We start from the raw sequence: 6214 nt of genomic DNA on the forward strand, positions 1-6214 counted from the left end.
CTCAGATGAAGTCAGGCAGATGTATCTACCCTTCTGTTCTCAAGTTGGGGATTGTTTTTGTTAAGAGGTGGAAGCAAGGAGAGCTTGGTTAAGATCTTGTTTCTGCTGACCCTGGACGGGTTGTTCCATCTTAACGGTTCTTATGCAGTCTGTGTCCCTGTGCTTTTCCATTCACAAGTTGCCAAGTGCTTGTGAGTAAGAATCACGTCTCCTTGTTGTTGTATCTTTCAAATCAAGTCGGCCCGCTCTTCCTTCAGAGTGCTGCCTGGCAGACAAAGTAGAGATTAACTAGCATCATCCCCCGTGGTAAATATAGAGACCGTATGTTGAGTGTAAGCGAAGGCTAGTCATAAGCCCGACCATTTAGTACTTAAGCCTCCAAGATGACATGCAGATTTCACAGTGGTGTCCTGAGAAACATGACCAAACCCCAGCTGGAGGAAGCGCCATTCCCTGGCCTTTATAATTCTCCTTGAGCTCATTTGTGCTATTTTCCTGTCTTCTTTACGATAGCGAATAAATCATCCTTAAGATGTGGCACGGTCAGCATAAATAGATTATTTCAGTGACAGAGTGCTTTCCGGAAGCAGTTATGCATGTTGTCAAACAGCACAGAAGGAAGAACAATGTCCGTCCACGAGTGGGATAGGTTACAGCCTCCTTTGGCCTCTGGATATAGATTTATAGTCACTTAAATATTAAAACAACACAAGAATTTGATAGAGTGTTCTGTGGTTCAAAAGTTCTAGACCTGTGACCTTCAAGAACGTTCAGAGAGAAAAATCTCTTTGGGACCAGCAAAGACACATTTATGTCTCTACGCTTGATCTTAGCCAAGAGGCCAGGAAGCAATAACACATTTGTGTCTCTCTGCATGACTAATTGTGTAGTTACTGTCCAGGAGAAGAGCCCTACCTGTCCTCACCACAGAGTTCTCACCCCTGGGTAGCCTCACCCCGCACAACGGGGCAGCACACATAACAAGGGAGCTTTGAGAAGTGACCACAGAGCGAGCGGAAAGACACTGCAGCTACTTCCTCACTCTCTCTGCCTTCTCTGATTCAGAAACCAGCTGGCAGCTCTAGATGAAGGCGGCAGTGACAACCTGATAAAAACATTCACGTGGCAAGGAGTTCAGATTTCGTGCCACCCATAACCAGCTTACCCTGCGAACCGTGGAAGTAGGCTTTCCAGCCGAAGTCAGGTTCCCAAGACAACAGGCTCAGCTGATATAATCATTTTAAAAATCAGTAGATAAAAGACTTTGCACACACTTTGGTCGGGGTTTAAGCAAATGGGGGAGTTTATTACATCGCAGTTATTGAGGTACGGCGAGTCGTGCTGGCTGGAGAGGGCCAGAGCTCAGCCACACATGTTCAGGACCCAGGAGAAGCGTCATGGCGGCTTCCTGGGGAGGAGAGTGAGCAGGAAGAGCTAGCTGGAACCGAGAGCGCATTTCCGGAATACGTGCACTAAAATAGCTTCCCTTGCATCCACGACCCCTGTGACTTGGCTTATGCAAACCTGTAGAATGGCTAGTAGGCTCATGCCAGCCGAATGCCAATTACACTCAAGTCCCCATACCTTAATATCTTTACAACAACCTTGTGAGAGACCATGGGCCAGAATCATGCAATGAATTGGCTCTTTAGTTATCGATACACAAACACTGCGAGACAGCACGTGTTCATTATTGTTTACAGTTACTGTGCTTTGGGTAATATTTTATGCAGCAGCAGATAATACTTGAATTCAAAGTAGAAAAGGTTACTCTTCCACTGTGGTGACCGCTGTGGCTGGCGTGTCGCATACGTGCCCTTCCCAGGAACCCCCTGACACCTTCTCGCTTCTGACACCATTATCTCTGGACATCGCCTAGCTCTGTCTCTCTTTATAGATGGTACTGAGTGTCTTATCTATCTCTTCCTATTAAGGGACAGCCTGTGGCTGGTGACCTGAGGATGTGAGGATAGACTGGCCTGCCCACTGGCTTCCTGTCTTCCGAGTACAGTCCACAACATACTTTCTTCATGAGACTCTATCTCAGAGGCTAGTTTGCAGGGCACCCAGCCTAAAGCGGTTGGTATCTGCAATGTCCTATAGTTATAAACAAAATAAAACTTCACGTGGTTTTGTCTGGGGTTTTAAAAAACAGGAGATTTATTACTTAGTGGGTTATTTAGGTTCAGCAAAGCAGGCAAAGTGGCCAAAACCAGCTAGTCATGACGGTGGGGAGCCGTGGGTCTTTAAGCCAGGTACCAGCATTCGATACTTAACCAGTGTTCAGGTCTCCGGGAGAGCAGCGTGGTGGGTTCTGAGGAGAAGGAGAGCAGACAGAGGCAGCAGGAAGAGAGCTCCAGAACATAGCACGGTTTTGGTTTTGCTAGGCACTCAGTTAACTTCCTCCACACACACGATCCCTTGTGGGTTTGCATAAGTCCTGCTGTATGCTCATCAGGCTGACATCAGCCACGTGCTAACTACATTCATGCCCCAACAGTGCCCTCTGGAAGCAAAACACAAAGGACCTGGATGGTCTTGTAGGGTCTGAAAGTGAACTGGGCGGACGTCTAGGGAGGATGTGTGTGCATGGACTTACATGGTTGGACAGCACCTGATGGCTTGTAGTATAGACATGCCAAGTAGACCGGATATCAGGTGTGAGTCAGCCTCTGTCCTCTTCAACTCAGCCCAGTGTAAGGACAAGGGACTCGTGAGCCCAGTGTGCGATGGTGAGGATGGAGGCTTACGCACAGAGCTAACTCAGCTCCCAGATGCTCCTTCAGCTAGTGGCGCTGCTTAGTGTCCATCCAAACTGTTCGCAAGAAGCTGAACGCTGGCTCATCAGTATGACACCATGACTTAGGGAGAATTACTAGTCACTGGGGAGCAAATCAGGTCTCTTTAATCTTTGCAATCTCAGAAGGCAGAGTAGCTTTATGTTGGTACACAGATGTGGCTACCAACAGTTGGTGAACATGAGTAGCATATGGCTGACTTCAGCCCAAGAGCATAGCATGAACTTACGCAAGCCTACAAGGGATTGTAGGAGTGTCGTAACTGATTTAGCTCTTGGAAGTCAGGCTCTCGCTCTCTCTTTCCCTGCCCCTCACTTCCTGCACAGCTCCATGCAGTTTTGCTCCCAGGACCCGCCGTGACTGCCCCTCCCGAGACTGCACACGTGTGGCTCAGCTCTGGTGAAACTAGCTTAAAAGACTCATGCCTCCCCAGCCATGAGGACTAGTCGATATTCGCCTCTTTACCGAACCTGATAAACGCCACGTAATAAACCTCGATTGTTTTAAACCTACCCTGGGCCATGCCCCTAAAGCTTTTTTGTTTGTTTGTTTTTGTTTTTAAATTACTATAGATTTATCTTGATGAGAATTGACACACATTCCAAGGATGGGTTTGCTTGTAGACACGTTGGCTGAAGCACTGTGCTGCTCCCATGCGTGGGTTTAGTGAGAGCCTGAGAAAGACATAGGAAGAACGAGGACTTAGGGCATTCCCAGAAACTAGCCACGAGACCAGCGGATAGTTTTGAGGATGCCGGATAAGTCAATGGACTAGTGATGAAGGAGCAAGATGGTGAACTGACGAATTGAGATTGACTACAGCAGTGGTGGCCGTCTTACTAGAACTTCTCCGATTTCACTAGAAACAGACAGCAAACGCTAGAAGAAGAAGACTAGAAACAGACCAACCAGAGCCATGGCAGAGCTGTTTCTGGGTGGAGTGGCGTCACTGTCAGGTAGAGAGATGTGAGTGGCCTGTCATGATTTAGTGGGAGCTCTGATCTTCTTGCAGATTCTCCCCTCCAGGAAAAGTGTGCTCCTGCCTCAGCTTCCAGAACTAGCAGCTTACAGGCCACAATGCCATGACTCCCAGGAATTGTTCTTGGTTGCAGGGAACCACTTCACCTAAGTTTGTGCTTGCAGACAGATGCAATGACTGGCTAATGGGAGTGTGCCAAGTCCTACACATTTGTCTCAATCAGTTAACAGTCATGTGAAGCATGTAAGCCCCAGAGCTTGGCACAGGAATGTGTGAGGAGTTTGTGGCAATTGTGTAGTGGACGACATGTGTGACTCCTCAGACCACTAGAGGTGTGGACGACATGTGTGACTCCTCAGACCACTAGAGGTGTGGACGACATGTGTGACTCCTCAGACCACTAGAGGTGTGGACGACATGTGTGACTCCTCAGACCACTAGAGGTGTGGACGACATGTGTGACTCCTCAGACCACTAGAGGTGTGGACGACTTCTGTGACTCCTCAGACCACTAGAGGTGTGGACGACTTCTGTGACTCCTCAGACCACTAGAGGTGTGGACGACTTCTGTGACTCCTCAGACCACTAGAGGTGTGGACGACTTCTGTGACTTCTCAGACCACTAGAGGTATGGACGACATGTGTGACTCCTCAGACCACTAGAGGTGTGGACGACTTCTGTGACTCCTCAGACCACTAGAGGTGTGTCTCCTGAGACACGCCCCCAATAAACCTTTGGTACCAACAGTCTCAGAGACTCTTTCCAGGAAAACACCCCTAAGAAAAGCTTCCATAGAGAAGTCTCAATCTATAGTCTGCACAGCAAAAACACAAATAAAATGAAAAAAAAAAAACAGAGAAAAGTTATGTTCTTTACTCTTAATAAACAGAAAAACTGAAAACAATAAGATTTTTTAAAGACTTATTTTTTATTAGTGATTTAATGATCAACAAGATTGTAAGATCACAGTGGGACCACCAGAGCTCCGTGTCCCATCCCCTCCACTGGAAGCTTCCCTGTTCTTTATCCCTCTGGGAGTCTGGACCCAAATTCTTTATGGGGAGCAGAAGGTGGGAGTCTGGCTTCTGTCATTGCTTCTCTGCTGGACATGGGTGTTGGCAGGTGGATCCACACCCCAGCCTGTGTCTGTCTGTCCCTAGTGGGGCAGGGCTCGGGGGAGGGGAGGCTCCAGGACACATGGTGAGGGCGTCTGCCCAGGAAGGTCAGGAAGGCGTCATGGCGGCATCTCCGACTTGGTGGCTTATTTCATAAACTAGAAGGTGGGAATGGCCAGAGGAACACTGGCACATGCAGCGCCAGGGATCAAACTAGGACCTCGTGCTTATAAGTCCAGAGCTGTACTGCTGAAGGACCTCCCAGATCATGCAGATTACTAGCTTCCTTTATAGAGACAAAAAGAGAAGGAAGTGGGGAGAGAAAGAGAGAGATAGAGATAGAGATAGAGAGAGAGAGAGAGAGATTTGCCATTCTGCCTCACTACTCGTGAAGTCCCCTCTGCAGTGGGGGCTGAGGTTGGAACCCAGGTTGTTGTCAGTGGTAACTGGCGCACTTCACCAGGCACACCATCATGCTTTTTGAGATAAGACGGTAAAGGAGGAAATAAGGAAAGGAGACATTACAGAACGTGCAGCCGGCCCCACAGCCTCATTCACAAGTCAGCTGAGCAGTTGGCGAGAAGAACAGAACCCAGGACGGTTTTTGTGCAGGGAACACGGGAAGAGAAAAGCCTTGGTGCCTGTGAGTCCGGTGAAGCCCCTGGTGGCCGTGGAGAGAGTCGGAGCAGGTCTTAAAGCGCCAGATGGCTGGGTGGCTGCATCTCCGTCCCTCGAGGAAGAGGCCTTGAAAAGAATAGGGTGGTCGGTGTCGGGTGTGTGTGAGTGTGAATGTGAGTGTTTCTAGCCTCCTGAGAGAGAAGAGTGGCGTGGTACGTGGCTCAGTAAGACGATCTGCTTGTTCTAGTTGCTATTTTCACCACACAGCGTTTCACTTGTGGATTCGCTGGCTCCATCGTGAGCTGCTAGTCTCACACCGTCTCCCTAGACAACTTGCACTAGACAACTTGCGGCTTCTTTTTTAATATTATTAACCAGAGCTCAGCTCTGACTTATGGTTGTGCTGGGAATTAAACTTGGAACTTCAGAGCCTCAGGCAGGAAAGTCTTCAGCATAACCGTTATGCCATCTCCCCTGTCCTATAGCCTCTTGCTGCCATGACACCATCCTGACCTCCCTGGGCAGACGCCCTCACCCATGTGTCCTGGCGCCTCCCCTCCCCAGAGCCCTGCCCCACTAGGGACAGACAGACACAGGCTGGGGGTGTGAATCCACCTGCCAACACCCATGTCCAGCGGAGAAGCAATGACAGAAGCCAGAACTCCCACCTTCTGCTCCCCATAAAGAATTTGGGTCCAGGCTC

At 49.0% G+C, this 6214-nt stretch overlaps 1 long non-coding RNA gene across 1 annotated transcript; it reads left to right on the forward strand.

The window, feature by feature from the left end:
* Positions 1-1241: 1241 nt before the first annotated feature.
* LOC132538566 (uncharacterized) lies at positions 1242-5014 on the forward strand. Its single transcript, XR_009549903.1, has 3 exons — positions 1242-3282; positions 3371-4109; positions 4443-5014. It is a non-coding gene; the product is annotated as an uncharacterized LOC132538566 (long non-coding RNA).
* Positions 5015-6214: the final 1200 nt, after the last annotated feature.

Source organism: Erinaceus europaeus, chromosome 5 (assembly GCF_950295315.1).
Source record: "Erinaceus europaeus chromosome 5, mEriEur2.1, whole genome shotgun sequence".
NCBI lineage: Eukaryota > Metazoa > Chordata > Mammalia > Eulipotyphla > Erinaceidae > Erinaceus > Erinaceus europaeus.